The 6,833-nt window shown below is 42.5% G+C and overlaps 1 pseudogene; it reads right to left on the reverse strand.

Moving 5' to 3' along the window:
- Positions 1-144: 144 nt before the first annotated feature.
- On the reverse strand, positions 145-2,055 carry LOC116465138 (ankyrin repeat domain-containing protein 33B-like; annotated as a pseudogene).
- Positions 2,056-6,833: the final 4,778 nt, after the last annotated feature.

Here is a 6,833-nt window from a genome sequence, read left to right on the forward strand (position 1 = left end):
ATGTGGCTCCCCCAGCCCCTTCCTGGGAGCATCCTAGAAAGACAGCGTGGAAACGCGCGGCCTGGTGGTCCTGGGAGCCGCCATGGTGCCCAGCCCCGCCTCCTCACCCTGTCCTGGAACCCCGTGTCAAGCCCCCGCGGATTCTCACGTCCTCTTCTTCCAGGGCGTTGGGCTCTCCTCCTGCACCTTGGCCTGGCGCTTCTTCTGGGCCTCCTCAGCCTCCGGTTTCTCCTCCTTGGCCACCTTGTAAGGCCACTTGGGTATCCGCAGGTGGCCACTGACCTTGGTGCTGCCCTTCCGCGCCGGCCTCTGGGGCTGGAAGGTGGGCGCGGGCGCCTTGCTGAGGTGGACCCGGGGCAACAAGCCCTGCTGCAAGCTGCTCCCCCGCTGGCGCTGCAGGGGCAGGAGGCTGGCTTTCCGCGAGGCGGGGTCGGCAGAGACTCAGGACCCCGGCAGCAGGGCAGGTGGGAGGCCGGCTCTTGGGGAGCCCTCCCGGGAGCACGCGGCCACTGGTCAGGGCCGCTTGTGCTGCTCTGTGCCCTCTGCTTCACCAGCCTCCTGCGCCTGCCTCCCCATCCCCCGCCGCGCCACCAGAATTTCCTGAGCCGCCAGGATTCCCTGCACTGCCAGCCGCCTCTTCCCCATGCACAGGGAGCACTCGGGGCACACGGTCTGACACGCAAGGGCCACGGCGGGGCTGTTAGAGGCTGGTGGTCATCCTGACCAGGTGGTCCAGGGCACCCCGGTCCTCCGGGCCATGCACGGAGCGCAGCGTCAGCGCGGACAGCTCGCAGTCCCTGAGCCTCTGCAGGCTCCAGCCATGGAGCGGAGGCAACTCAAGCTGGTAATTTTCCCCCAAACGGCTCCTGGCAGGGGCGCTCCAGGAGCCTCTGCATGAGGCAGACGTGTAAGTGGCCACTCTGGCGACATCCCATGGCGGGGGACCTCGCGTGGACACCTGCCCCTGCTAGCTCAGGGCTTGATGCAATCGATTCGACCCTTCATGTTGGCTTTCAACCCTAACACGTCCATCCTTCAAGGTCAAGACCCAGGACATAGTTCAACAAGTAGTTGGTGATGATAGCGTGCCCTGACTGGGCCAGAACAGCCTCTTTAGTAAAACATCGCAGGAAAGTCATGAAACAGATCCTCAGCTCCTCTCTTCATTTTCACTTTAATTCCGTGATGCCTCTTGTCCATCTGATGACATCTCTTCTGGGGTCTGGGACTCTGCTGTTCTTCAATGCCTACTGAGAAGGGTTCCTGGCCATCATCAGCCATGAAAACCTCAAAGCCCTCCATCCTCAACGTGGGATCCCTGGGCCGGCAGCATCAGCCTCACCAGGAAACCTGTTCTTCTACTCATTCTTGGGCCCCACTCCAGGCCTATTCAAAGAAAGACTCCAGGGGCAGGGCCTGGCAGTCTGTGTTTCCGCCAGATCTGTGTTAAAACTCAAATGAACCAGCCCAGGTGATGCTGACGCAGGAAGCGCAAGGCTGAGAGCTAGTATCTAAGGCAACTGTGCCCATGGGGCCAGGGGCAGCTCCTGCCTGTGCAGCTATGATAAGGGTTGTGTTCCCTTCCCTGTCCTACCAGTTGACGTCAATTTGCGGGCACTCAGCTAAGGCCACCACGGTATATCCACAAAGCCGTGGTAGCAGGCGACATTAAGGCCAGTCTAGCCATTGTGGTCAGTATCCTGAGCCTTCTCAACGCTCAGCACCCCCCGCACCAGAGTCTGCAGCAGCCCCACTGCTCCAGGACGCCCTCCTCCAGGACGCTCTCCACGCCCTGGACGCCGTGCTCCTCCTGGTCCTGGAAAGGGTAGAAAGAGTCGTCCCAGGCGATGCTGCGGGTGTCGGGCAGACTGGAGAAGTCCTGGAACTCTTTGTAGTCAGCGCGGTCCTCCTAGACCTGTGTTCCTAGGAGTGGGGACAGCGGTGGCGGGGTCATGCAGCGCGCCCCGCCACCCTGCGGCCCAGTCCAAGCCAGCAGCACCACATCGATGGCCAGAGGCGTGGTGGGGGGGGGGCGGAGGCTCTGTCCCGGAAAGCCTGGTGGGCACCAAGGTCCCTGCTTCTTGCTTCTGTGTCCCCAGGGAAGCCCTAGCTCTGCCCCCAGCCCTGCGGAAACCTGGCTTCTTTTACATTATTGTTTGTTTTATTTTAATTTTTTAGGGCATTGATAAAATCACTTTCTGATTTTTGAGATTAAAAATTGAGTAATTTTCAACTTTACCCTTTTTTAAATGTTTCACTATTTTAATGCTTTTATTTTTTGTATATTTTAATTGTTGTAATTTATATCTTCAATTATTATGGAATAATTTTAGAAAAGTCTTTTCACATAATGAAGACTAATTAATTAACTATTATTTATTCTCTCCTCTATCTCAAATACGTACTTTAACCTTTTAGAACACTTTGCTTTGAGACTCTTGTTACTTATGTGACATTTTAACTATTATTCTTCACTCTTCTAGTGAATTTTTAATGTCATTCAAAGGGTACATCTTTCTATACTGAGAATTAAACATAGTTCTCAACAATATTCTCGAATATTAGGAATTTCACCTTCCAATGGCATGTTAAGTATGTTCTCCTTCCCGTCTAATGCATATTCCCCGCCCACCGCCCCCTGCTAATTTTGTATTTTAAGTAAAGACAAAGTTTGACCATGTTGAACAGGCCAGTCTTGTACTCTTGACCTCAAGTGATCCACCTGCCTAGGCCTCCCAAAGTGCTGGGATCACAAAAACAGCAACTGAATGCTGGAATGATGACCGGGAACTCGTCTAGAGTCTCCAGTGATTATCCTCCTTATAACAAGGCAGAAAGCCTTCCCCAGAATTATCTAGACTGACATTACTCATTGTCCAGACCTGTTAACAGACTCCTGCAACCAGTGCTGTGAGTCTCAAATGTGTTCCTTCAATAATGCAGTAGAAGACCTGAGTTTCCACATAGTAGTATCCTTCAATGCCTGGAGACTTTTAAGGCATAAGAACATATTGATCCTATGAACTATATGTTTTGTAAAATCTCAGGATATGTGAGGTGTTTGGACAAATCAAGTTTCAGGGTGATATCCACGATTGAGACAGAAAATTAGTCTACAGAATTAAGACCTCAAAGTCCAGAATGAGAAAAAATTGTTTTGCTTACAGCCTCCTTGTAATTGTCCTATTTGTTTTATAGATAAAAGCACTAGAGGACAAGCTGTACCTGATATAGCTGGCCTAGACATATGTGGATTTAATTGTAGAAGAAAGAATTATACCTTTCAGGTAAAATGCCTACCAAAAATAACTAGTTGTTGTTTTTGAGACAAGTTCTCACTCTCTCACCCAGGCTGGAGTGCAATGGCACAATCAGAACTCACAGCAGTTTTATACTCCTGGACTCAAGCAATCCTCCCTACTCAGCCTCCTGAGAAGCTGGGACAACAGGTGCACACCAGGGCTAATTTTCTGTTTATGTTTTGGTAGAGATAAGGTCTTACTATGTTGTCCAGGCTGATCTCAAACTCCTGGCCTCCAGTAATTTTTCTGCCTTGGCCTCCCAAAGCACTGGGATTGTAAGTATGGCCCCTGTAACCAGCTTTAGATCAATTTTATTTAATACAGATAGCTTCCCAACTAAAAACATTTTATTAGAATTCTCTTAATTCGGCAAAGCATTGTTATTACTGACCCAGTCTTCACTTATTTTCAGCTTACATGCAAGAACAAAATTATCTTTATGTTTTAATTTGTTTTATTTTATATTTTCAAGGTGCACAATATGTCATTTTGAGATACATGTGCATAAGGAAATGATTACTATAATGAAGAAAATTAACAAATCGATCATATCACTTAGCTGTGCTTCTTTTTTATGATAAGAACACCAAAAATCTAGTCCCTCAGAATATTTCCCAAAAGCAATACAAGATTATCTAATATACCTACAGGTTGTACATCAGATTCACTTATTCTATATTATTGCACCTTTACAACTTTTACCCTTCATTTACCTATTTTTTTCCCACCAATGTAACCACCTTTTTTAATGTATTGAACTTTGAAAAATCGATTTCAAATATGAGTGGGACCATGAAGTATTTTTCACTGTGAGTCTGTCTTATTTCACTTAGGAAACCTGACATTTACATGTCTCCTAAATTTAGCACAGAAATAAAGTGCTAGTTAAGAATATGTCTCAATGTTGTTAGATTAATTTTTTCCAAGTTATCTCCTTTGTCAGTTTTTACTTTTTGTACTATAGAAGAGTGAAAATTCTTGTATTAAAAAAAACTGTAACCAGGCTATTGATAAATAACTTCTTTCGGGGATAAAAATCTCAGGAAGTTCAAGATTTCTGTATTAATGATTGACAAAGTTCTTAGCGGCCTCTCTTAGACTTATTTCAATTGTAAGTAAGTCTTGGTGATATTCTAACATAAATTCTGACAGGTGAAGAGAATAAATAAATTAAGTATCTCAGGAGAATCAATAGAAAAAGATTATCTTGATTAAATGGCTAAGAAAATATGGTAAATAGACACAAAAACTTTTTCATCTTCCAAAATCAGAGTCATATACTAAGTGATCATAAAGTAGCTAATTCTGTCTTTCTGCCAAAGTGAATCTGAGCTAAATTAGAAGAATGTCAGGAATAAATTTTTCCTTGAAATCTAGCAAAAATAATGCAATTAAATTATGAGGGTTTGACTGTTGCATAGAGTTTTAGTATCAACAGAAAAGCTCACAAAACATAGGTGAAAATCAAAAAGGAGTGCTGGGTTGGAGCCCTGAGGTGAATAATTTTATCATCTCAGATCACTTGGAAAAAGGCAGCGAGTCCAAAAGAAGCTGGTGATAAGCTTTCTCTCTGCTAACTCCTAATGTTCTGCATGAAATACGTGGAGGCAAAAGAGAGACAGTTTATTATAGTCTACGTGATATACAGTGAAGAAATAAGAAAATCTTTCTGATAAGTATCTTCAAAATTTGGAGAACCATTCCTATCAAAATCATTCATTTAAGGGACTAAAATACAAATAAGATGTTCCTTGACACATAACACTCAGCTAGCCAGGCTCTAAAAAGGATGACACTGGACACCTCGACAGTGGTAAAAAGCAGGGTTTACTCACTCTTGAATAACTAACAACTGGTGCTAACCTTAGGCAGCAGCTTATCTATTTCGTTGAGGTTCAGCTTTGTTTCATTGAACAAATCTCTGGGGTTATTTTCAGTTGGGCCGGTCATTTAATTTGTTTTCTGAATCAAATGATAAGAATAAATATAGTTTAGAGTGTAAACAGTATTCCCAGATACACTACAACTTAGTGTCCCATCTGCCTAATTTTGAACCTATAGGACAGGAATAAAAGCATTGTGAGAAACACCAGGTGATTTCCTTAAAGCCAAATACTCTCGTCCCTCCTACTTTGCTTCTGGCTTTCCTGCTGCATGCGACATGGCAATAAATGGAAGTTTCCTGCACAAAGAGGTAAAATTCACTTGTTGAAGATGTCAGTCTTCTTCTTGACCAACTCCTATATTGATACAAACATGTGAGATAAATGCACCTTCTGAATCGTTTCAAATTCGTGGTCTTTGTTAGAGCACATAAGCCGGTGTGCTAGGAGACGTAGCTATTACATTCTTTTATAGAATTTTCCATTCTCTATCATCTGGATTCTTATTTAAAATGTAAACAAAGATTGTTCTTTCTACTGCATAAGAAGGTTTATACCACTTTAGGCTTAGTAAGTAATTAAATTTATATGTCAGTTTAAATAAGGACAGCCTCCATTATTCTAAGTCATGTTCCTGTTCCCCATTGTCTTATATAGGAAGCTTCCTCTTTCGATTGTTTATATTAAAAAACCTAAGACAATTGAAATCAACCCTGCAAAATTATGCTACAATTATTTTAAACCCTAACATAATAGTATTATCTTTGATATGAATCTGAAAATCAATTTATTTCTTCTCTTTTGATGGATATTCATTAGTATGTTCTATCCTATTTTGTTACTTATATTTTGGAAAAGTTTCTTAATGTTAGAATAATATTTATACATATTAACTCCTCTACTTATCCATTTACTCATCTTATTTACTGTGCGATCTATTCTAAAAATTGCATTGAATAATTGTAATATATGAGCAAAGAAGACAGATACTGCCATTGCCTCCTTGGAATTTTCAATCTGGTAGTAATAAGAGTTTTCTGAATATTATAATCTGATATAATATATTCAGAGAAGATGTAATAGCAGAGCAACCCGGCACTGAAAAACTGTTGTATGAGCTGAAATGTGATTAATAACTAGGATGTTGAGAAACAATAAAGTCTGTGAGGTCAACTTAACTTGCTCAGACTTAAAAAGAAAATAAGCACTCTTTTTATTCTTTGTAAGATAAGATATCCACCACTTCATTATTCTACCCCAGCCTGGTTCAAATATACAACTAAGACAAATGATTTACAGTGTGTACAAACTGAAAACATACTCTCTGAAAAAGGAATCAGATTAAAAAAAGAACGTACATTGTATGATTTTATTTACCTGAATGCAAAACATAAAAAGTAAATTAAGTGCTGTCTAGGAATGCGGGAGGGTGAATGGAGAATAAATGTTAAAGTGTATTGGGTTTCTTCCAGAAGTGATAAAAGTGCACAGGCAGTAGAAAGCTCTGATGTCTGCACAAGTGTGATATACTAACAATCTCTGAATTAAATACATTAGAACATGACTTTCACGGTAAGTGAATGAACCTCAACAAAACTAGTACAAAAAAAATTATTGGTGTTCTAGTAAAGATTCCACAATAATTTAT

This window comes from Hylobates moloch, unplaced genomic scaffold (genome assembly GCF_009828535.3).
Source record: "Hylobates moloch isolate HMO894 unplaced genomic scaffold, HMol_V3 SCAFFOLD_3328, whole genome shotgun sequence".
NCBI lineage: Eukaryota > Metazoa > Chordata > Mammalia > Primates > Hylobatidae > Hylobates > Hylobates moloch.